General features: G+C 42.1%; 1 protein-coding gene across 5 annotated transcripts in view; it reads right to left on the reverse strand.

The window, feature by feature from the left end:
- Nucleotides 1–26,464, reverse strand: part of celf2 (cugbp, Elav-like family member 2) — a 1,121,102-nt gene that overhangs the window by 982,993 nt on the left and 111,645 nt on the right. For all 5 annotated transcript variants that reach the window (XM_063072708.1, XM_063072701.1, XM_063072709.1 and 2 more), the window contains exon 2: nucleotides 18,700–18,789. The gene's annotated coding sequence lies outside the window, so the exon portion shown is untranslated. The remainder of the gene's footprint in view (nucleotides 1–18,699; nucleotides 18,790–26,464) is intronic.

Here is a 26,464-nt window from a genome sequence, read left to right on the forward strand (position 1 = left end):
GATCTTTATGTCCTCGTTGTCCATGGGAATGGTACCGGAGGACTGGAGGGAGGTGAATATTGTCCCCTTGTTCAAAAAAGGTAGTAGAGATAGTCTGGGTAATTATAGATCAGTGAGCCTTACGTCTGTGGTGGGAAAGCTGTTGGAAAAGATTCTTAAAGATAGGATCTATGGGCATTTAGAGAATCATGGTCTGATCAGGGACAGTCAGCATGGTTTTGTGAAGGGCAGATCATGTCTAACAGGCCTGATAGAGTTCTTTGAGGAGTTCTTTGAGGCATATAGATGAGGGTAGTGCAGTGGATGTGATCTACATGGATTTTAGTAAGGCATTTGACAAGGTTCCACAAGGTAGGCTTATTCAGAAAGTCAGAAGGCATGGGATCCAGGGAAGTTTGGCCAGGTGGATTCAGAATTGGCTTGCCTGCAGAAGGCAGAGGGTCGTGGTGGAGGGAGTACATTCAGATTGGAGGGTTGTGACTAGTGGTGTCCCACAAGGATCTGTTCTGGGACCTCTTCTTTTCGTGATTTTTATTAATGACCTGGATTTGGGGGTAGATGGGTGGGTTGGCAAGTTTGTAGATGACACAAACGTTGGTGGTGTTGTAGATAGTGTAGAGGATTGTCGGAGATTGCAGAGAGACATTGATAGGATGCAGAAGTGGGCTGAGGAGTGGCAGATGGAGTTCAACCCAGAGAAGTGTGAGGTGGTACACTTTGGAAGGACAAACTCCAAGGCAGAGTACAAATAAATAGCAGGCTACTTGGTAGTGTGGAGGAGCAGAAGGATCTGGGGGTACATGTCCACAGATCCCTGAAAGTTGCCTCACAGGTAGATAGGGTAGTTAAGAAAGCTTATGGGGTGTTAGCTTTCATAAGTCGAGGGATAGAGTTTAAGAGTCACGGGGTAATGATGCAGCTCTATAAAACTCTGGTTAGGCCACATTTGGAGTACTGTGTCCAGTTCTGGTCACCTCACTATAGGAAGGATGTGGAAGCATTGGAAAGGGTACAGAGTAGATTAACCAGGATGCTGCCTGGTTTAGAGAGTATGCATTATGATCAGAGATTAAGGGAGCTAGGGCTTTACTCTTTGGAGAGAAGGAGGGTGAGAGGAGACATAATAGAGATATACAAGATATTAAGAGGAATAGATAGAGTGGACAGCCAGTGCCTCTTCCCCAGGGCACCACTGCTCAATACAAGAGGACATGGCTTTAAGGCAAGGGGTGGGAAGTTCAAGGGGGATATTAGAGGAAGGTTTTTTAACTCAGAGAGTGGTTGGTGTGTGGAATGCACTGCCTGAGTCAGTGGTGGAGGCAGATACACTAGTGAAGTTTAAGAGACTACTAGACAGGTATATGGAGGAATTTAAGGTGGGGGCTTATATGGGAGGCAGGGTTTGAGGGTCGGCACAACATTGTGGGCCGAAGGGCCTGTAATGTGCTGTACTATTGTATGTTCTATGTACCTTGAGCTATGAACTTTGATAAACCTATGAGGACTACCTCATTATTCCTTTTTTCTGCACTACTTATTATTCCAATTTATCGCAACTTTATGTTTTTGTATTGTACAGCTGCTGCCAAACAACAAATTTCACATCATTTATGTCAGCAATAACAAATCTGATATTGACACTTTGCTCTGTGAAAACTGGCAATCCATTTTCCAACATTAATACAGTGACTACCATACAAAGTATACTTTATATCTGTTGTTAAATGCTTGGGAAATTCTATGATCGCTGAAGGTGCTTCATAAATATAAATTTTCTTCCTTGCTTCATCTCTCTCGTTAGTGCCAGCAACAGGGAAGCTATTGGCTATTGCTTTTCCAGCAAATAACCTGCTGGAGGAACACAAGAGGGTCCATCCAACAGATTATGTGTTGTTCCAGAGTCCAGCATTTTGTGTCTCCTGTCAACCATTTCTTCTCCCTTGTTTTATCCTTTTCTCATCCATTATGATGCAAACATTCCTCCTCAGCTTTTTTACACTTCTTTCCAATCTGTAAGTAATGCCTTTTCCCCGTGTGCCTCAGGTGACCAGTTAAAAATGTCAATGCTTCTCAAATGCATTTGGACGGAGAAGGGTATTCTCAGTCAGTGAATTACTGCTCTATCCTCTTCCTTCCTGCTCTTCTTTCATTCTGACTGCATCTCCATTAGCTCCCTGTGTGCTTTTGTTGACATTTCATGAGCCCGTTAATGCTTTCTCACTTTTTGAGCTTGTATAAGTCTACCACTCCATGGACCTTTCTTCTGCTCTCCATTACCTCCCACTTAGTTTCTTTTCATTCTCTCTCTCCATACATTTCTCATTTTCTCTCCAAATACCTTTTCGTTTAGTACACTTGCAAAGAGATTCGCTGGCTGCAGCACGTCCCAGGGTTGTGAGGGGTGTGTTTTATAGCCCTTTGCTTCCAAGTTAGCTGTCACTGCTCATTCCATTCACAGAGAGACCAGGTTTTAACCAGGAAGGAATTGAATAGATATATTGGGAAGGTCATGGATGGTGCACAATTATCTGTCAGTTGATTGCAATGAGGCTGTCAGTTTAAACTGGACTTCCACAAGATTATGGTTCTATGGTTCTATTAATAAAAATGTAGCTGGAGTCAGATCTGACTAAGCGTAACAGATGGCACTGGGATCAATGATCAGTGACATACTGTTCCAATTCCAGATAATTGCACTCTGAGGTTACTGATTCATTTTCAATTGGGATAGAGCCTAGACCATAAGACCATAAGACATAGGAGCAGAATTAGGCCATTCAGCCCATCGCGTTTGCTCAGTCATTCCATCATGGCTGATCCCAGATCCCATTCAACCCCATATACCTGCCCTCTCACCCTTGATGCCCTGACCAATCAAGAATCTATCAACTTCTGCCCATGGAATTAGATTCCACCACAGTCTGTGGCAGAGTATTTCACAGATTCACCACTTTTTGACCAAAATCATTCCTCCTTACTTCTGTTCTAAAAGGTCACCCCTCAATTTTGAGGCTGTGCCCACTAGCCCTGGATACCCTCACCAGAGAAAACATCCTCTCCACATCCACCTTATCTACACCTTTCGACATTCAGTAGGTTTCAATGAGATCCCCACGCATTCTTCTAAATTCCAGTGAGGACAGGCCCAAAGCTGCCAGACACTCCTCATATTTCAGGATATGAACCCCTTCATTCCAGGAATCATCCTAGTGAACCTTCTCTGGACTGTACATCCTTTCTGAGATAAAGGGCCCAAAACTGTTGACAATACTCCAAGTGTAGCCTGGCTAGTGTCTTATAAAGCTTCAGCATTATCTCCTTGTTTTTACATTCTATTCCCCTTGAAATAAATGCCCACATTGCATTTGCCTTTTTTACCACAGATTTAACCTGTGAATTAACCTTCTGGGAGTCTTGCTCAAGGACTCCTAAGTCCCTTTCCACCTCTGATGTTTGAATTTTCTCCCCATTTAGATAATAGTCTGCACTATTGTTCCTTTTACCAAAATGCATTATCATACATTTCCCAACATGGCATTCCATCTGCCACTTTTTTTGCCCATTCTAAGTCCTGCTGCAATCTCATTGCTTCCTCAGCACTACCTACCCCTCCACCTATCTTCGTATCATCCACAGACTTGCCACAAAGCCATCAATTCCACTGCCTTTTGTTGTTTGATTGTTGGGGTTTTTTGTATTGCTATATTTATGCTCTATTCTTGGTTGGTGCGGCTGTAACGAAACCAAATTTCCCTCGGGATTAATAATGTATATCTATCTAATTCATTGAAAAACTATGTGAAAAGTAGCGGTACTAATACTGAGCCCTGAGGAACACCACTAGTCATTGTCAGCCAACCAGAAAAGGGTCCCTTTATTCCCACTCACTGCCTCCTGCCTGTCAGCCATTCTTCTATTCATGCCAATAAATTTCCTGTAACACCATAGGATTTCATCTTGTTAAGCAGACTCATGTGAGGCACCTTATCAAATACCATCTGAAAAACTAAGCAAATGACATCTACTGCCCCTCTTTTGTCCACCCTGCTTGTCACTTCCTCAAAGAATTCTAACAGATTTGTCAGGCAACATTTCCCTTCACGGAAACCGTGCTGACTTTGACTTATTTTATTATTAGTCTCCTAGTATCCCGAAAACCTGTTCTTAATAAGGGACCCCAACACTTTCCCAATCACTGAGATGAGGCTAACTGGCTTATAGTTTCCTTTCTTTTGTCTTCCTCCCATCTTAAAGAGTCGAGTGGCCATGCCAGAATCAAGTGATTCTTGAAAGATCATGACCAATGCATCAGTTATCTCTTCAGTAACCACTCTCAGGACTCCAGGGTGAAGTCCATCAGGTCCAGATGACTTACCTACCTTAAGACCTTTAGTTTTCCCAGCACATTCTCTTTTGCAATAGCAGTGGCACTCGCTCCTATCCCCTGACACTCATGGACCTCTGGCATACAGCTAGTGTCTTTCACAGTAAAGACTGAAGGAAAGTACTTGTTAAGTTCATCTGCCATTTCTTTGTCCTCCATTACTACCTCACCAGCATCATTTTCCAGTGGTCCAATATTAACTCTCACCTACCTTTTAGTCTCCATATAACTGAATAAAACCTTTAGTATCCTGCTTTATATTATTGGCTAGTTTGCCCTTATACATCACCCTTTCCCTTCTTATAGCTTTTTTAGTTGCCTTTTGTTGGATTTTAAAAACTTCCCAATTATCTAACTTCGCATTCAATGTTGCTACCTTAAATGTCCTTTCCTTGGCTTTTATGCAGTCCTTAACTTCCCTTGTCAGCTAGCAGGGCAGGTTGTGGTTGCCTAGCCCTGCCATTTGAGAACTTCTTCTGTGGCACATATCTATCCTGCACCTTGTGAACTATTTCCCAGAAGCTTCAGCCACCTCTGTTCTGCTGTCATCCCCACCTGTATCCCCCTCCAAATCACCTGGGCGAGCTCTTCTCTGATGCCTCTGTAGTTCTCTTTATTCCTTTGCAGTACCGATACACGCGACTTAAGTTTCTCCCTCTCAGATTGCAGTATGAATTCAATAATATTAAGATTCAGTCATATTATTAGTTAATATAACTAATAAAATCTGTTTTATTACATAGCACCCAATCTAAGATAGCCTTCCACTGAGCAGGCTCAAGCACAAGCTGCTCTGAAAACCATCTCATAGGCGTTCGACAATTTCCCTCTCTTGCGATCCAACATCAACCTGATTTTCCCAATCCCCTTGCATATTGAAGTCCCCCATTACAATTGCGACATTACATGTCCTTTCCAGTAACTTTTGCAATCTCAACCCACATCTTGGCTCCTGTTTGGAGGCCTATATATTCCCATAATGGTTTTTTTTCACCCCTGCATTCTTAACTCTAGCCACAAAGATTCAACATTCTCTGACCCTATGTCACCTCTTTCTAAAGATGCAATTCCATCTCTTACCAACAGAGCCACACCTACTGCCTATGCCTTCTGCCTGTCCTTTCAACACAAAGCATATCCTTTGATGTTAAGCTCCCAACTATGACTTCTTTCAGCCATGACTCAGTGATGCCCACAACATCATACCGACCAATCTCTAATTGCACCACAAGTTCATCCACCTTATTCCGAATGCTACATGCTTTTAAATACAACACCTTCAGTCCAGCGTTCTTCGCCCTTATGAATTTTGCCCCTGTGGTACAATTTAACTCTTTGCTCCGTCTGCAGTTGTGCCCAATCATAGGCTTATCCTTCCTCACATTCATGTTACATATTGCATCATCTACTTGTAAACCTGCTGGCTCATCCTCAGCTCTAACATACTGGTTCCCAGCCCCCTGCCATATTAGTTTAAACCACTCCCAACAACTTCATCAAACCTGCCCACAAGGATATTGGTCCCCTTTGGATTCAAGTGAAACCCATCCCTTTTGTACAGGTCACACCTGCCCAAGAAGAGTTCCCAATGATCCAGAAATCTGAACCCCTGCTCCCTGCTCATCAACTCATTTATCTGCCACCTGATTCTATTCCTAACCTCACTGTCGCATGGCACAGGCAGTGATCCCGAGATTACTACTCTCGAGGTCCTGCTTCTCAGAGATTACTACTCTCGAGGTCCTGCTTCTCAGCTTCCTTCCTAACTCTCTGAATTCTTTTTTCAAGATATTTCCCTTTTTCTAGATATGTTTTTGGCACCAATATGTACCACAACTTCTAGCTGCTCACCCTCCCTTTTCAGGATATCGTGGGCACATTCAGAAACATCGAGGACCCTGGCACCTGGGAGGCAAATTACCATCTGAGTTTCCTTTTAGCGTCTATGAAATCACCTATCTCTCCCCCTAACTATAGAGCCCCCTATTACTGCTGCCATCTTCTTCAAATTCCTGCCCATCAAAGCCACAGGGCCAGACTCAGTGCCAGAGGCACGGCCACTGTTGTTTCTCCCAGGTAGGTCGTCTTCAGTTCTTGATATTATATTCCAGACAGAAGTGGAGAGGTGTCTTTAAATCTAATGACAAGACAGAAGTTCTGGTGAAGTTCAGGATTTAATTGAAGACACAGGCATCTAAGTGCTGCTTAACCAATGTTTGTTGTCAGCTTTCTGGATGCACAAACAGCCATCCACTTAGATCTAATTGTTGCTATTAACAATAAAACCATAATACCTAGGCACTAAATTAGCCCATTCAGTCCAGTGATCCTGTTCCACTATTCCATCATGGCTGATTTATTATCCCCCTCCCTGTCTTTTCCCTGTAACCCTCTGACAAAAGTTGCATTCTAGAACAGAATGCTGTAAACCTGCACATTGGTTGACTGACATTAAACGCTGCAGTTTTATTGTGTCATTTTGATTACTGCGGTCCTTTCAGGGTCAAGCAGGAAATTTATATTCTGCCATCATTAGAATAATTGGACAGGCAATAGTCTTGAATTCAAAAGGAATGTCCAAATTATAAGTTTTGAATTACATATGCTGAGAGGGTTGGATGTGGAAAGATGGATCTGTTGATGGGATCTCATTGAAGGTGGGAAAAATTACAAAATTCAGATTCCACTGAATATGAAGTTGATTGGGGTGGAAAATCAAGGGAAATGTCAAGGTTATTAATGTTGTAGGCTCCGCCAGCTCCTTCACAGACACAACCCTCCCCACCATCAAGGAAATCTTACAAAGATGGTGATTCATGAAGGTGGCATCCATCATTAAGGATATTCATCACACAGGACATGCCTCCTCTCTTCAGTGTGGAAGTACAGGAGCCTGAAGACACACACCAAACATTTCTTTCTCTCTGTCATCAGGTTTCTGAATGACCTATGAACCCATGAACACTACCATTCCTCTTGTGCACAATTTATTTATTTTTCATAACTTAACGTTACTTGCACGCCTGGCAGAGAACAACAAATTTCATGACATATGTCTGTGATAACAAACCAAATTCTGATTCAGGACTTGCTAATGAGAAATGGACTAAATTATGGCAGCATTAGAGACCTGCAGGATGTAAATCAACATCACCTATGTTACCCTTTGTTACATTGAAACTACCGTCACCACCGGGTGTGAGGGCACAAAACATATCTTCAGATAGAACTTCGTACAGCTATTCGATGATCACAGCAGACTGCAGGAGTCACAGCCAGCGTGCATGAAGGCGAGAAAGACACAATCCTTGCCACTGATTGCATAATTTGACACACAACCATTTGCCACAAAGAGAGTTTAATAGCTCCAGGCCTGTTCTCAAAAAGTTTAGGAGAATGAGGGGGGGGGGGGGGGATCTCACTGAAGCCTATGAATATTGAAAGGCCAAGATAGAGGGGATGTGGAGAGGATGGGGTGCCCAGGACCAGAGGGCAGGGCCTCAGAATACAAGAATGGCCATTTAGAACAGAGATGAGGAGGAATTTCTTGAATTGGGGGCAGTGGATCTGTGGAATTCGTTTCCACAGTCGGCTGTGGAGGCCAAGTCATTGGGTATATTAGAAAGGAGGTTGATTAGTAAGGGTGTCAAAGGTTATGAGGAGAAGGCGGGAGAATGGGGTTGAGAGGGATAATAAATCAGCCTTGATGGAATGGCAGTGCAAACTCGATGTGCTGAGTGGCTTAATTCTGCTCCTATGTATGCCTTTTGGTCTTGTGGACTCCAGTCTCTGGTGCAAAGCTACTCTGTTCAGCTCTGGATCACTGCCGTCAGAAATAAGTCCCCAAATCCTCACCCAAGTCATCGTTCTGCAGACAGGGCTCAACCAACTCTGGTATCACAGCCCTTCGTCTGAATGCCTGCCTCCAGGTAACCTACCCAATATCTGTCATAGCAAGGGATGACCAAGTGAATGCTCACAGGATGCTCTCAGTCACAATAAAAAGTATGATGTGCTCACCAGCTCATATTTTCTTTCACCGTAGGTGGGAAGTTATCAAGGTTATAGACTCAATCAGCTCCATCAAATCTATGCTGGCTCCCATACGATAATCCCATTGTTTGCTTATTTCCTGCAAACTATACTTTCTTGCTCACTCATCGGCATCACTCTTATTCTCCTGCCAGCTGCCTTCACTGGTGGCAATTTACAGGGCCAATTAATCAATCAACCCGCCTGTCTTTGGAATGAGGGAGGAAACTGGAGCACCCAGGGGAAGCACAGGGAGAACATCCAAACTCCGCACAAAGTGCCTGGTGCTCAGGATTGAACTTCACAAGTGTACAGCTCAACTGAGTGACACTGTACCAGTCCATGTGAGAATCCCCAACCTGTGAGCTTTTGAAAGAGAGAAGGAGCATTAGAATCACAAAATGGTTATATGGCAAGGAGGATTTTTTACTTTATTCCTCATTGTTATTGTTTTACCTTGTTCTACTTCAGTGCACTGTGTAATGAATTGATCTGTTTGAACAATATTCAGGGTAAGTCTTTCACTGTATCTTGTTATATATGACAATAATAATAAACCAAAGCCATCCATGTGATGCTAGCTCAATATATGAGCTATCAAACCAGTCCTACAAATCTATTTTCTCACCAAAACCTTAAACATTCTTTACTTTTCAGGTATTTATCTGAAAGCACCAAATGTCTCGAGTGTCCCTGGTGGGAGCACCAACAGTGGAAGGAGTGTACAACCTCCCCATTCCCCCACCAGCAAGCACCGCCTGACCACTCGTGGCAGAGTCCTCAAATCTCACATTGAGCTCTTTGCTCGCCTCACCATCCACAAGAACTGGAATGGAAGCAAGCAATTGAGGAAGTAGGTGAGTGGAGGAAGAAGAAGGAGGGAGGAAGAAGAGGTAAGAAGAAGGAGGAAAATTGGAAGTACCCCATTCTAGGATGTGGCTCAGAATGACAAAAGCCAATAAAAGAACAATCTCCTCTCTTTTATTTTATTTATAGGTACGGTACAGAACAGGCCTTTTTATCCCAATGAGCACGCACCATCCAATTCCACTCATGTGACCAACTACCCGACTAACCTGCACAACTTTAGAATGTGGGAGGTGACTGGAGCACCTGTAGGAAACCCACAGTGTCACGGGGGGGACATACAGCTGTGGAATTGAACCCCGGTCACTGGCACTGTAACTGCTACATTACAGTGCCCGCACTCTTAGATCTCTGGGGGGTACATAACCCTGGAGTAACAATCTGGGGGGGGGGATCTTCTGTAGAAATTTCAGATAGGTTTTGTCTCAGTAAACATGATCCTAGTTACAATATATCTTCAGTTGATGCAAAAATTATACTCATGTCAAATCTTTGGAATAGGGATGTTGCACTTGGATAGACACCAAAGAGCAAGGCATGGGCTGTGAACAGTCACGTCACTTCCTCGAGCCACCAATATCATTAATACCTTCATCTATCAGCTCTATTATCAAGGGCCCCCCGCCATCCAGGCAATGCTCTCTTCTCACTACTACCATCAGGCAGGAGGTACAGGAGTCTTAAGTTCAGGAACTTTTAAAACCCTACAGCTATCAGGCTCCTGAACCAGTGTGGATAATTTCACTCACCACAACTCTGAACTGATTCCACAACTTACAGACTCACTTTCAGGAACTCCACAACTTATGTTCTCAGTATTATTTATTTTTATTATTTCCACATTGGTTGTTTGTCAGTGTTTATGTATAGTTTTTCATAAGTCCTATTGAATCTCTTTATTTTCTTGTAAATGTCTACAAAAACGTTGGCATATGGTGACATATGCAGATTTTGATAATAAATTTCCTCTGACTTTGACCTTGATCTCTGGCTTTCCATCAATAGAGGAAAGATCCTTACAACCCACCCCACCCTCCCTACTCCCTGTCACAGATGCAAGACCTTGAGTTGAAAATTTGTAGCACGATGAGAGGACCTCAGCCTGCCCCATCACAGATTGGAAAACAACTGATTTCCTCTCATCTAATCGAAAATATACAAAAACAATGCAGGAAACAGCAGAAAACTTAACTCTGTTGCTCTGTCCACATTTGCTGCCGGATCTGCTACGTCCACCGTGTTTTATTTTCAATTTATTTGTCACATTGAAAAATACAGTGAAATGATTTTTTAAAAAATTAAGCCATACTGTATGTATTGTAAATGCCTGTTCAACATGGACTGGAGTAGCACCACAATCTCTTTGCCTTGAACAATGACAATAAAGCTCTATTCTATTCTATGTGTCATTTGTGATAACGACTAACACGGCTGAGGTTGTGCTTGGGTAGCCTGCAAGTGCCGCCACACATTCTAGCGCCAATATAGCATGCTCACAATGATCAATAGAATGCAACAACAGCCAAACAAGGCTGTCTTCAGCTTCCAGTGGACTCGGACTTGGACTTGCAGACATTGGGCTTTTGACATTCGCAAAGTTTTGCAGGTGGCCCTCAACTTCTAGACTTATGATTCAAGTCTTGGGCCTCAATCCTCAGCATTCGCCCCAGGACCTGCCTGGATTATTTTTCATTTCTAACCACTATAGTGTCTTCACTCATCTCTGTGTGGGAAAAGTTGGATCTTCTCATTCTTTTCTTCTGCCCCATTGACATCCAACTCCTCCCCACCTGAAACTTCTGCTCATTCTGCCTTCCAGCCCAGGAAAATATTCCATTTTCAAAGTACAAAGTAATTTTATTATCAAAGTGCATAGATGTTACCATATACTACCCTGAGATTCATTCTTTTGTGGGCATTTACAGTAAGTACAAAGAAACTCAACACAAAGATGGACCAAGAACCAATGTGCAAAATACAACAAATTGTGAAAATACAAACAGAAAAACAATATAACAAAGAACAGACAAATAAATAACTTTTTTTTTCTATAGTGATAATTTCTTTATTTTCTGGGCTGTACTTTCATTTAAGTTTAGTGGTGCGTACTTCTTATCATAATTGCATATGCTTGCATGGAGTGCTGAATCCTGTTTTCATTGATGAAAATATATCCTTGGAAGTTTTATCTGACTGCTGTGTATTTTTTTTATGTCTGTTATTCCTCATCCTCCTTCTGTCCTAGGTAGTGTTGATCTAAGTGTGTTTGAGTGTACATAGTGTTTTCTAAGATTTGTCATTTCAGTTCTTATTTTTCTTTGTAAATTTTTCAGATTGGTTTTGGACCAAGATGTTATGCCAAAAGAACACATCAATATGTGAAGAGTGAGAGTGTTTATTGTCTTTGTTATATTTTTACTACTGAGCTCTGCTTGGCAGATTTTCTTAAGCCCTGAAGTAAATTCTGTTTATTGCACTATGATCTGTTTTCTTTGCTTGCTGATATCCCAGATACTTGTTTCATAATTATCCTTTGGCTTTATTGTATCCTGTTTTTTTGTTTTATATTCCAGTTCAAAGTATACGTTTATATCTTTAGAAAATAGTTTGACTATTTTAATTAATTGCTTTAGTTTTTCTAATGAAGGACTGCATAATTTCAAATCGTCCATGTATAGAAGGTGTGTCCAGGTATAATTCATTTGCTTGTTTCTGATTTGATACTCTATTTTCATCCAATTCAGTGACTTAGAGAGAGAGTTTAAAGCTAGTCAAAACCATAGTGGGCTTAGAGAGTCATAATCGAAAATGCCTCGGTTTATTTTGATAACAGTGATTTTACTTTTTTGGTTGCTAATAAATAGGGTGACTCCAGTAAACCAATGCTTCATCAGATGATGTAGGAATTTCACAAGTATTAGGTGTAGTTTATTTATATTAAAAATTCTATTAACCATGAGTTTGGGACTGAACCAAATGCTTTTAGGTAATCAATATAACAACATAAAAGATTTGTGCTTTTCTGCCCAGCTTGATTTTGAATTACAGAATCTATTGTCAGCTGTTCTTTACATCCTTTCATACCCTTACAGCATCTTTTCTGCTCCTTTGTAAGTATACTGTGGTTTTCTAATTGAGTGGTGATTCGCTGTGAGATAGATGATGTTACAATTTTATATACAGCTTGTAAACAAGTATCAGGACAATATTTTGATGAGTCTTTTGTGATTTCTTGTTTAGACAAGAGATATATTTTACCTTCTGTCAAAAATTTGGGCACTTTTTCAGGATTTTAAAGAAATTTTTGATATGTTCTAATAGGTACTGACCAATGCAAGCAAATTTTTTATACTAATAATTATGAATATTATCACTGCTGGTACTTTCCCATTTGTGGATATGTTTTATAATTGCTTTTAGCATATCCATTGCAAATTTAGGTGTTTGCGTGTCTTCAGTTGTGTGAGTGTCTTCTTTCTTCTCCCTAATCCAGCTTGCTTCTTGATTGTGCATGACCCTGCTTGACCAGATATCAGACTAAATGTTCATTATCTCTATGTTTGTTGGTAATTCTGTGCTAGCGTTGGTGACATTTTGGTGTGTTGAATTTAGTTTCAATGTTCTGTATAAAACTTTTTCATTGTTCCTGAACTGATAATTATGTTTTCTTCATCTAAACATTTCATGTATCTATTTAGTCTGACTTTGTATGCACCAAGTTTATGTTTTAATGTATCAATAAATTCAACAATGACTTTGTTAGTTTGATCCCATCTTAGTACTTGATTAGATTTTTCTCTTAACTTTCTTGCTCGAGCTATCAATTTTATACTCTATTAGGCAGGATATTTCTGCATTTAAGGTTTCAAAATTAATTCTTAATCTCTTCCACCTTTTTTGGAGTCATTTTATTACTCAGTTTTGCATTTCTTTTAATGAGTGCCTCTATTTTGGAGCCAGTACACAGCACTGCTGTTAATGCTGTGCAGTACATTATTATGTGTAGTTCTTCAAATGTTTCAAGTTTTCCTAAATATTATGATAATACAATATTCAAAGATTCAAAGTACAGTTATTATCAAAGCCACGAAGAAATAAAAGTATGGAACCTATTCAAAGACAAACGACAAACCCCCAGTGCACAACAAAAAAGAAAAAAAATCATGCAAACAGCAAAAAAAACTGTGATTTTGGACAATAGGAGGAATATGGCCATGGGTAAGGCCAGGTTCAAGGGCAAGATTCTTAAAATGGGGCTACTTCTTAAATTGATTTTACAGGAATTACTGTAAATTAGCATGGACCATGTAGATGCCACAGTAGAGAAAGCTTACCAGTAACATTACCTCCTCAGGAGACAAAGAAATTTGGCATGTCCCCTCTGACCCTCACTAAATTTCTTAGGTGCACCATAGGTTTAGATGCATCATGGCCTAGGCTGGCAATTGATCTATCTGAGAATACAAGCAAGTGCAGAGTGTTGTGGACACAGCTCAGCATGTCACAGAAATCAGCCTCTACTCTATGGACTCTGTCTACACTTGCGCTGCTTTGATAAAGGAACCAAGATGATTAAAGACCCTACCCAGCTTGGATAATCTTCTTCCCCTCCTATCACACAGAAGATACAAGAGCTTGAAGGCTCAAGGACAGCTTCTATCCTGCTGTTATGCCAGGGAACCATTCAATAGTTTGATGATAAGATGGATTCATGAACTCACAATCAACCTTGTTTTAGCCTTGCACTTTATTGGCTGCCTACACTGCATTTTCTCTTTAAGTGTAACATTTCCTTTTACATTTTGTTGATTATGTTTGTCCTTGAACTACTTCAATGTACTGAAGTAACAGAATAACCTGTATGGATGGGCACACAAAAGAAAAGCTTTTGACTGTACCTCAGCACATGGGACAATAATGAACCAGTTCTATCACATTGACAGAAGTGAGGTACACCTCTCAGAGAAAGCACCGGTAGTAATATTGTTATGTAACTTTGTCATAAGTCTAAAGACAAGGGAGGGGGTTAGCATTTCATATTGGGTTTGAGAAATCCAATGAAAATTAACTTCATCTGTAAAAACAATGGTTATTTACTGCTACTATATATATTTTTTTAAATTCCCATTTAAACATTTATCTTTTTCTATTTTGTGCTGTGGCAATTGGTCAGTGCTCCATGAACTAACTGAGTGTTTGGGGAAGTAAGTTGGCTGAGATAAATCAAACAGCTCCGAGCACAACTATTTCAGGAGGGATAACATTTGTGAAAACAAATATTTTCAACTGCATTATTCCCACAGGACATGTGCACTTATTAAAGTCCAGATACAGGGATGAGAACAAGGTACATGGCTGTTGTTTCCAGGGCCCTTCAGCACAGCTTGTACCATGCAGTTAAAAAAACAAATAGCTTAGGTAGGGAATAAAATGAGGAGGGTGGGGGGGGAAGAGAGGGGGGGAAGAGAGGGGGGAAGAGAGGGGGAAGAGAGGGGGAAGAGAGGGGGGAAGAGAGGGGGGAAGAGAGGGGGGAAGAGAGGGGGGAAAGAGAGGGTTGGAAAGAGAGGGTGGGAAAGAGAGGGTGGGAAAGAGAGGGGAGAAGAGAGGGGGGAAGAGAGGAGTGTGCAGAGAGGAGAGTGGAGAGGGGAGAGAGGAGAGTGGAGAGGGAAGAGGAGAGAGTAGAGAGTGGAGGGGAGAGGGAAGAGTGGAGTGGGGTTGAAGGGGGTGAAGAATTGGTGTGAAGGGGGTGTTGAAGACGGGGTTTGAGGGGGATTGAAGGGGGATTGAAGAGGGGTGGGTGAAGATGGGTGAGGGGTGGAAGAGGGGAGAGAGGGGGAGGGGGAAAGTGGGGAGGAGAAGATAATGGAGGAGAAGGAGAAGATGGGGAGAAGAAGGGGTGAAGAAGGGGAGGGGAGGAGGAGGGGGAGTTGGAAAGGGGTTGAGAGGGGGAAAGAGGGGGAAAGAGGGGGGAAAGAGGGATAAAGGGTGGGAAAGTGGGGAGTAGGGGGAAGAGGGGGAAGAGGGAAGAGGGGAGGTGAGGGGAGGAGGGGGGAATGGAGGAGAGGAGAGGCATAAGAGAGGGTGGAGCAGGGTGAGAGAGAGGGACAAGAAGGAATGGGATGGTGGGAGAGAAGGGGAGGGGGAGGAGGGAGAGAGTGAGGGAGAGAGGGAGGAGAGAGTGGTGGGAGAGAGTGGGGGAGAGAGGGGTGAGAGAGGAGGGGGGAGAGGAGGGGGAGAGGAGGGGGAGAGGAGGGGGAGAGGAGGGGGAGAGGAGGGGGAGAGGAGGGGGAGAGGAGGGGGAGGGGGGAGTGGGGGAGAGAGGAGGGAGAGAGGAGAGAGAGAGGAGGGAGAGAGGAGGGAGAGAGGAGGGAGAGAGGAGGGAGAGAGGAGGGAGAGAGGAGGGAGAGGAGGGAGAGAGGAGGGAGAGAGGGGAAGAGAGGGAAAGTTGGGGGAAGATAGTGGAGGAGGGAAAGAAGATGGGGTAGAAGGAGGGAGAGGACGGGAAGAAGGGTGGGAGAGGGAGAAAAGGGGAGAAGAAGGGGGAAGAAGGGGGAAGAAGGGGGAAGAAGGAGGAAGAAGGAGGAAGAAGGAGGAAGAAGGGGAAGGAGGAAGAAGGGGGAAGAAGGGAAGAGGTGGGGAAAGAAGTGGGGGAAGGTGGGGGAAGGGGGAGGAGGAGATGGGAGGTGGGGGAGGAGAGGGAAGAGAGAGGTAAGAAGAGAGGGATGAGGGGAGAAATGGGAAAGGGTTTAAAGGGGGAGGGGGAAGGCAGGTAGTGAGTGGGGAGAAGGGGAGAGTTGGGAGAGGATGGAGGAGGGGTAAAGAGAGAAGAACGGGAGAGAGTTTAAGGGAGGGGATGGCAAGGGAGGAACAGGGATGTGGGTAATGGGGAAGAGGGGAATGGGGACGAGGGGGAAGGGGGAAGGGGAAGAGGGGGAAGAGCGCTGGTTTGAGGGAGCTGGGAGAGTGAGCTGAGGGAAAGGATGAGGGAGAGAGATGAGGGATAGAATGTTGGGGAGAGGGAGTTGGCAGGGGAGAGATGGGGAGGGAGAGCGAGCTGGGGGAGAGTGAGCTGGGTGGAGAGCAAGCTGGGGAGAGGGGGAGCTGGGGTGAGAGAGAGCTCTGGGTTGAGAGAAAACTGAGGGTGAGAGAGCTGGGGGGAAAGAGTTGGGGGCAGAGCCTTGGGGAAAGAGAGTTGGGGGGCAGAGAGTTGGGGGAGAGAGTTGGGGAGAGAGTCGGGGAGAGAGTCGGGGAGAGAGTCGGGGAGAGAGAGAGAGCTGGGGTGGGGAGAGAAAGCTATGATGGGGACATAGTGCTGGTGTGGAGAGAAAGTGCTGGTGTGGGGAGAAAAGGCTGGTGTGGGGTGAGAGTGCTGGGGTGGAGAGGGAGTGCTGGGGTGGAGAGAAAGCTGTGGGTGAGTGAGCTGTTCTAGTTCAACTAGTCTAGTTAGCAGCCCTAATGTTTCCTCATTGTTTTATACAGCTGCATGGCCCAACCATTACCGAGCAGGAAATTTTTACACATTCTGAAAACTGCACAGCACTTTAAATGTGATTTTTTTGTAATATGCATACAATGAATATTTAGAAAAAAATTGAAAAATCACATTACTTTTGATTTCATTTATTAATTGATGGATATCATGAAATACAGTATAACCATAATAATCTTTGTTTTGTAAAATTTTTCACATCTGATTTTATTACAAATCCATTGCCTATAAACACTGTCCATTTAATTTGGCATCCAGATGAAACATACGTCTTAATCCTCAATCGATCATCCAAATGTTCTCTTCTAGTCTGTAACATTGAAACACTGACAATGGAACTATGTTTAAGCTTTAAAATGTTTCAAAGTAAATGTTGTGCTTCTTTTATAATTTAGAAAACTTGTGGATATTATCAAAGATCAAAGTAAACTTATTATTGAAGTACATATATGTCACTATATACAACCCTGAGATTTTTCAGCAGGCATACTCAATAAATCCATTATTGAATAATAACCACAACAGAATCCATGAAAGACTGCACCAACTTCAACACTCAACCAGTGTGCGAAAGACAACAAACCGTGCAAATACAAAAATAAATAAATAATAATAACAAATAAATAAGCAAAAAATATCAAAGTCATGACATGAAGAGTCCTTGAAAGTGAGTCCATAGGTTGTGGGAACATTTCAACGATGAACCAAATTCAGTTAAGTTGAGTGAAGTTTTCCCCTTTGGTTCAAGAGTCTGATGGTTGAGGAGTAATAACTGTTCCTGAACCTGGTAGTGTGAGTCCTAAGGCTTCTGTAACTTCTTCCCAATGGTAGCAGTGAGAAGAAAGCATGTCTTGGGGGATGGGGGTCCCTGATGATGAAAGCTGCTTTCCTGCAACAACACTTCATGTAGATGTGCTCAATAGAGGTGAGGTCTTTACACGGGACAGACAACTTTTTGTAGGATTTTCTGCTCAATAGCACTGTTGTTTCTATACCAGGCTGTGATGCAGTCAGTCGATATACTCTCCACTACACATCTATAGAAGTTTGTCAAAGTTTTAGATGCCACGCAAAATCTCCGCAAAATTCTAATTATGCTTTATATTCATTAACACATTGTTAGTGTATTTCACCATTATATGAACATAGATTTCAAAATTATATTAACATTATATAAAAGAGGATTCCAGCTGCACAGCAACGAAGGCTATGTGCACAGGAGCATTTCAGTTACTGCGTGGCCGTGTACCTGCGCAGCTTAGAGGGGACAGTGGCATCCCTCTCCGTCTATTACTCCTGTTACTGTAATGCACTGTAGACACTTTAAACCACATTTAAATTACATTGTAAATGCAGAGTGCTATTTATTTACTTATAAACATTTTATTCCTGATCCATCTTTAACCTATAACTTTATTAGCTTTCTTTAATTTATATATTACTCTCAATTTTTTCCTGTAATTCCTTATTCTTTATAATTGTTGAATATTGTTTCTTGTTGCATGTAATACTAACACCACCACAGCAAATTCCTAATACATTTAACTGTACTGTACAAGGCGAATAAAGTTGATTCTTTGATCAGGAACCTGCTTTACATTCCCACTCTGCCAGTTTAATTTTTCATAGACTTGCGATGTTCACATGAGAAATAAAAATGGCAACATTTACAATAACCTGATTTCCACTTTCACACCCAGGCAAAATCTACATCTCCTTATTTGTTAAGTTGCCAAGCCTTTACAATCAGTGCAGGCGAAAACAACATCTGAATAGTGCAGCAGACACTGGAACACAGTGTATGTACAGTATGTTTTAAGCACAGGAGGTATGCATTACAAATTTTTAATCTCATACAGAACATAAAATCTATTATTTTAGTCACAGACCAGTTGAATGCTTTGATTCTATAAATAGGCAATCTTACCCTACAGGATAGCAAAGATGCTCGTGGTGAGCTTTCTCCCGCTGTCTTGCCTGCAGACTGTGGTGCACCCAGACAAGGTTACAACACGCCCTAGTGGAACAAGAGAAGAGGAGAAGATAAAGTTCTGCTGTGCATTCACTGCTGCCTTATTCTCTGAATTATCCAACTTTACATTTGAAGATCTCTTTTCCCATTTGCAACATTCGATCCTACATGCCACAAATACACTCAGAGGCCACTCTGTTAGATACGGCCTGTACCTGAAATAGCGGCCACTGAGTAAATGTTCATGGACTTCTTCTAATATAACTCATCCACTTCAAGGTTTGACACATGGCACATTCAGAGATGCGGCACTGTGCACCAGTGTTGTAACGTGTATGGTTATTTTTATTTGATTTAGCGATGCAGCATGGAGTAGGTCTCTCAATTGACACCACCCCAATTAACCCTAACCTAATCATGGGATGGTTTACAATGACCAATTAACCTACCTAGTACATCTTTGGACTATAGGAGGAAACTGAAATGCCCGGGGAAAATCCACGCATTCCACAGAGCTGGCACTGGAATTGAATTCTAAACTCCGGAACGCCCCAATCTGTAATAGTGTGGTGCCAACAGCTTGAATCAGTTTAATTATACTCTTGTGACCTCGCTCATTTACAAGATATCTTTGCCTATAGAATTGCCACTTACTAAATGTTTATTTGCTGTTCACACCATTGTCTGTAAACTCTAGAGACCTTTGTGTGTGAAAATCAGTTCTGAGATACTCAAACCACCCTGTCTGGCACTAATAATCATTCAATGGTCAAAGTCACATAGATCCATCTCTTCCCCATTCTGATGCCGAACCTGACCAAGAAATGAACCTCTTGACCATGTCTGCATGCTTTTATGCTTGAGTTGCTGCCGCATGATTGGCTAATTTGGTATTTGCATTAACTAGCAGGTGTACAGGTGTAGGCAATAAAGTGGCCACTGAGTATAAATATCATTGGAAGAGAATCAGGTTTATTATCACCATTGTTGGTTCATGATACTTCTGCGATCCAAAGGTTTTTCACAAGTCAAGAATGAGGTATAATACTCATTGATTACAGCTGTTTTATTAAGTGTTACAGTAGCACAGAATGAACAAAAGACATGAGAGAACAAAAGAAAAGAGAAAAGAAATAGCATCCGTAGTTATCTCATACTTAGAATAGAGTTCAAATTCCTGTGATGAGAGTTAATTTACAAAATAGCTAGATTCAAGTAGCATGACACTTGCTACTGAAAACCAAGGTTCCTTTAAAAATACAGAAGCAACTGCACAGTGGTTGCTTGAAAATTCATTCAACAATTACATATATGTAGGTGATTATATAAAAATAGAAGGATAGGAAAATTAAACTACAAGTAGCAATTCTACTCTCCACTCCAATACAGGTTTAATGTGAACTTCGTTGGCTTCTGATTGAATCTAGACATGGAAGAGCAAATATATGGAAAATGAGCAACAACTTCATCGTTATCTCTCACTAACAATCCAAGTGTTTGCTTGTGCCAATGTTGCAGCCATGTTATGTTGCATTCAAGAAGTTCTGAAATATTTGCATAAATTCATGTGGCCACGTCAGAGCCAACTTCCTATTGAAACAGAATGGTGAATATTTCCTCCAGGTACAGTGCCTCAAAAATGTATTCAGCCCCCTCAACAGTTTTCATATTTTACTGTCTCATTTTCTAAATTTAAAACTGAGGGGTGGGACTAAATGACACTCGACAGTGAGTTCTTTGTGCTCATCTGCAGAAACAGCTTAATTTCTACCTTTAATGTCTCTCTTTTTCCTTTTCAAGGTGGATGGGGTTCTGATGAAGACCCTGACCTCGAGCTACACTCAAACTCCGGTTCTTTGTGAGATGGGACCCGCTCCCACGGTTCACCACCCAGCCATTTCTCAATATGCCAACGACACGACCTAGAAGGCAAGCATGCCTTTGGGGTTCCAAGGCTTTACGGCCCCGGGGACGAGCCGATTCTTTATCAGTGCCGTCAACTGAAGCATCATGGGAGAAAACAGAACATCGGGAACAGCGGATCAGCTGCCAGGGGCTCTGTACTTGGATTGTGCTCTCTCCCTCTTTCTCTCTTGTTGGTGGGGGAGATTTTGTTGCCAATTCGAGTCAGAGAACTCAGGGAAAAAAAGTGACACAGAAGATTTTAACACCATAAATCTCTGTGAAAGGGTGACACCTCTCTGTCCCTTTATTAGGGAGAGAGATTCTGTGGTATGTTGAATTGTCAGGCGAATGATTAGTTTTTGTTGTACTGCAGATCGTGTTTTTTCTTGGGGGCTTTGCTATTTCTTGCATGGCGGGTGAAGAGTGTTGATGCTTTTTTGTTGAAGTTAGTGGGGAAGGGGGATGGTTGTCGCTATGCTGCTGCTTCTGCATGAGTGGAGAAGCGGGCTTTGGGGATCTAATGTTTTACTGTAATTCATTCTATGGGGCAGTCTTCTGTTTTCATGGATGTCTGTGAGGAACAAGAATTTCAGGTTGTATATTGTATCCATTTTCTGATAGTAAATGGAACTATTGAACTATATTGCAGTAGGATTTTTGAGCTAATCTACAAAACATTGTGCATCACGTCAAATTCCAAAACCTTTCAACAAATTACTAAAAATTAAAAACCAAATTTGTGAGGCTGAAAAAGTATTCATCGGCTTTGTAATTAATCGGCTAACTTTCCACAGGTGCAAGATATTACCTTAGCAAATCTCCTAATGTGTTTCATGAAGAAAACTGGAGGATTACTTGAATAAATACATCCTATCTCTGTAAGTTCCAACAGTATTGTAGATTTTCACAGACCAAGTCAAACATCCGGTCAAGATGGTGCCAGCGTACGATGCTCCCTTGGTCGACGTCTTCCAGATAGCTCACCAACATGTCTTTTTTACTTCTCTTATGCCTGCTTTCACCTTAAATGTGATAGAGTCCGTAATTTACAGTTTGGAGATCTTTTTGAGTGATCCGGCACTTTGCTTTCTCCGAGCAGGTTCTGGTAAATGAGCACAACCTCAGATGGCCTTGAAGTGAAGAAACTTCGAGATGGGGTGCAAGCCGATATTTGACTCCATTTCACTGGTTAAATGTTCCATTAATCGCCGATTAAAACTTCTAGGAAGATTGAAACATAGAGGCAAATGCAGATGACAAGCGAGAGTTCATCCCCGACTGCCTTCCTCTTGATCACTGCCGAGAAGGATTCTGTGAGTGACCTGTCATTGCGTGGCTCGCTGTGGCAAGCGGGTAGGCCTCTCTGCCACATGTGGTGTCCCTCTTTTTCGATGAATGTTGGCAATATCAGAGGATGGTATCATGGTTCTGTATTTGTGGATTGAGAACTGTGGTCTTCTTCAGACTTACGGTTTTTATATTGTGTTTTTGTTTTAAATCACCTGTTCCTTTTCTGTTTTGTTGGGCAATGAGGGAGGTTGGGAGTTGATTCTCTGTTGTATTCTGTTAGTTATTTGTGTGGGGGAGGGGTTGGTTGGATGTTGATGTTCTTGTTCTGTATTGTGCGGGGGGAGGGGGATTTGGGGGTTGATGATCGGGATGCCAATTTATTTTTGTACGGAGGAGGGGTGGGTTTGATATTTCTCTTGGAACGGCTTTCATGTTCTTTCTTTGTTTCATGGCTACCTGGAGAAGACAAATCTCAGAGCTCTGTATGGAAACATGCTGTGATAATAAATGAACCTCTAAACCTTTAAAAATGAAGACAAAATAGCATTCAGGACAAGTCAGGGAAATGATAACAGAGAAGCACAAATCTGAGGAAGGGTACAAGATCATCTCAAAGGCACTTAACATCACTTAGAGCTCAGTGCAGTCCAATGTGAAAAGTGAAAAAAATATGAAAGCACAGCTACACTGATGAGGCTGGCTGTCCCTCTAAACTTCATCACCAGAGAGGAATGACATATGTAAGAGAGGCTGAGATACCAACAGTCACTCTGAGTGGGCTGCAGAAGTCAGTGCCTGCAACTGGAGATGAAATTCATGGCCCTAAGGCCTTGTAAAAAAGGTGTTTATGGAAGAATGGCAAGGAAGAAGCCCTGGCTATAAAAAAGCATATCCTTGCCCAAAAGGACTTTGCAAAGCATCACTTCGAAAGTACTGTAATGAAGTGGAACAAGGTCTTGTGGTCAAAAAAGACTAAAGTGGAACTTTATGGCCTCAACACTAAACAGTATGTGTGGTGTAAATCTAATTCTGTGCATCAGCCAGGTAACACCATCCATGCTGTAAAGTATGGTGGAGGTAGCATCGTGCTATGGGGATGCTTTTCAGCAGCAGGGACTGGAAATCTGTTCAGAAGTGATGGGAAGATGAATGCTGCTAAACACAAATAGATCCTGGTTGAAAACCTGCTGGTCTCTGCCAGAAAGCTTAAACTGGAGAGGAAGTTCATCTTTCAGCAGGACACCGACCCAAAGCACATTGCCAGAGCAACTATGGAGTGGCTTCAAATGAAGAAAATTGCTGTCCTTGAGTGACTCAGTCCGAGTCTTGACCTTAACCGAACATCTCTGGCAAGACCTTAAGATTGCTGTCCACTGCCGCTCCCCAACTAACCTGATACAGCTTGAATAATTTTGTCAGGAGGAATGGGCAAATCTTGCTCCATCTCATTGTGCAAAGCTAACAGACACTTATCCAAAAAGACTACTGGCTGCAATAGTTGCAAAAGGCGGTTCAACTAAGCACTGAGCAAAGGGGAATGAATTCTTTTGAAATGCTGACATTTCAGTTTTTGAATATTAATGTTTTTCATGCTTGGCAATTTCCCCTGTCTTTCGGGCTCTACTGTGAAAAAGCAGCATTCACAAATAAAAATTCTAAGTTAATTTGATCAAAATCGCTGGTTCTAATACTCATTTATGTGAACAAAGGGTTGGGGCCTGAATTATTTTACAAGGCATTGTAGATTTCCTCTACTTGGCAGCAAAAGAAATCCATTCTTCACCTGAGGCAGTAATCACAATGTGGAGAAAAAAGAGATCAGCCCTTTAAGCGTTCACTCATCACTTGCAAAAATCGTTATGCTGGAGGAATTAGTAAACGTAAAACATGCCAAAAACATTACAGCCGGTTCAAGGACAACATGCGTGCTTCTGGCAATCCAAACCCCACTGCTGCTTCTCGCGCAACGACCAATTCCACTTTGATACAAGAGTCAACAAGATAGAGGTTCGATCTTTGTTCAACGCAGCGAACGTGCAGCTTGGTGGTATGTGCACACTGAACCCCAAACCGAGTTTAAGAAACAGAACTTAACATGAAATGTAGTACTCAATGTTTTAGGAACAGCTTCTTCCACTCCGTCATCAGATTTCTGAATGGGCAATGAACCAACCCATGAGCGCTTCCTCACTATTTTTGCTCCCTTTTTGCAGTACTTACTTACACATATTTCTTATTGTACTTTATAGTATATTTTATGTATTGTGCTGCCACAAAATCACAAATTTCACGGCATTTGGTATGTCAGTGATAATAAGCATTATTCTGATTACATTGCCATCAGATTTATGAACCCATGAACTCAACCTCACCATTCCTCGTTTGCACCATTTATGAATATTATTCTTTATTATCATTTATATTAAATTTTTGTCTTAAAAAATAAATTTTGTGACATGTCAGTAATAAATGAAGGAATTAAAGATTAGCTTTATTTGTCACATGAGCGCCAAAACTGTGAAAAATACAGCAAAACGTATCATTTGCGTCAAATCAAATCCGCGAGGATTGTGCTGGGCGGCCTGCGAATGTCACAATGCGTCCAACGCCAATGTAGCATTCCACAACTCGCTACCCCTAACCGTACATTGTCGGCATGCGGGAGGAATCCGGAGCACCTCAAGGAAACCCGCACGGTCGCAGGGAGAATGTATAAACTCCTTACGAGTAGCAGCAGGGATTGAGTCCCAATTGGTGATCTCTGGCACTGCAATGGTCTTACACTAACCGTTATGCAACCGTGCCAAGAGCTGATTTTGATTTGTGCTCAGCACACTTAAAAAAAAACAGGGGTTGAATTTATAAATCCAGCATGCTCTCATTTCCTCAGTTCACATATCACAGGGTCTATTTATTTCAGCAAGGTTTTGAAAGATTGGGCTGCATATGAATAAAGACCTGGAATTTTTCCGAATCGACATGACAACGTTACAGTGAAATCTTGTCAAGATTGACGTCAATCATGCTGTTGCCAACTGCGCAAAATGTTCTGTGGATATCATTTGCATATGACAAAATGTTGAAAAAAAAAGTGAACATTTATGAACTTTAGGAGCTTAAATAAACACAGGAAGCGTATGTTAAGCCCTTCATTCTACTGAATGTAACATGGACCTATTAATTATCCTTCCTTAATTGCCTTCAAGAAGGGGATGAGCCCAAACTGTTGCTGATAGTGGGATGAAGATGCTGAGTAAAACAGTGAGGCATTCTGAAGTGAGGTAATTTAGTTGTACAATAAGCCGGCATCTGTGAAATAGTTTGTGGAAGGGTGGGATGAAGCTTGAACGTTTAAGCACTGCAAGAGAAGGCATAGACTGGGTAGGAAACTCTTTCCTTTATGTTAGAGAGACTCTAGAATACACTACCAACTTTCTGTATACCTTTAGAAAGGGCCTGTAGGCCAGAGGCTGAAGAAGACAGCCTGTTTTGGGGTTAGAGGACTGTGTAGGTGTGTGGGGGGGAGGGAAGAATGGGTTTTGTTTTGCCATTGTTGTTTTGTTACTTGTGTTCTGTTTTGTTGTACTCTGTGTCGTTCTGCTGAGTGTTGTGGGAATGCTATGTTGGCACCAGAATGCGTGGCGACCCTTGTCGGCTGCCCCCAGCACAACTTCAGGTATGTTGATTGTTAATACAAATGGCAAATTTCACTGCATGTTCCAGTGTACACATGATAAATAAACTTTAACCTGGTAACAAACCTGGGCTAAGCAGAAAAGGAATCACGTATTGTTACTATCACTTTAGTAGGAATTTTCTGGGCTCTTTTCTTCACTCTGGGATTTTCCTACACTCTCTACCTGCAGATTCTTCTTCAAATCACATGATAGCCTGACAGAAATACATTGGCATTCTAGATCAGATCTGATACTCCACACACAATAGCAATATGAGAGAAACATTCAACAGTCCACCTCCATCACCAGCACAAGGGGCATTTAGGTATGGAAATTAGTGTGGGCCATGCTGCATTGGTGGGTCTGCGGACACATTCATATATTTGTCACATTTGCATCAAAACATACAGTGAAATGTGTTGTTTGCATTAACACCCAACGCAACTGAAGGATGCACTGGGGCAGCCAGCAAGTGTTGCCACACGCTCCAGCACCAACATAGAACTCTTACAATGTTCAGCAGAACAGCATAATAAGCCTCCTTCTCCTCTTCCACCCACCCATTCACACACACGTTCAAGCCTCCAACCACTGGATACTCTTGCTGATAAAATCTGTTATTAAAAAAAAATCCAAATTTCTTTAATTGCTTCAAGTAAATCCACAGTTGCTGAGCTCATGTCACCGAACTAACAGTTCAAATCTCTAGCTGATGGTCACAACAGTACAACGACTGGCAAGTTCTGGTAGGTAGGACTGATAGACCAGCAGGTCCCTTTCCTTCTCCTAATTGTATGCAGTCATACAGTCATGGAAGCATTGCAACAGGACCCATGGCCCATCTAGAC

The sequence above is a fragment of the Mobula hypostoma genome, chromosome 20, assembly GCF_963921235.1.
Source record: "Mobula hypostoma chromosome 20, sMobHyp1.1, whole genome shotgun sequence".
NCBI lineage: Eukaryota > Metazoa > Chordata > Chondrichthyes > Myliobatiformes > Myliobatidae > Mobula > Mobula hypostoma.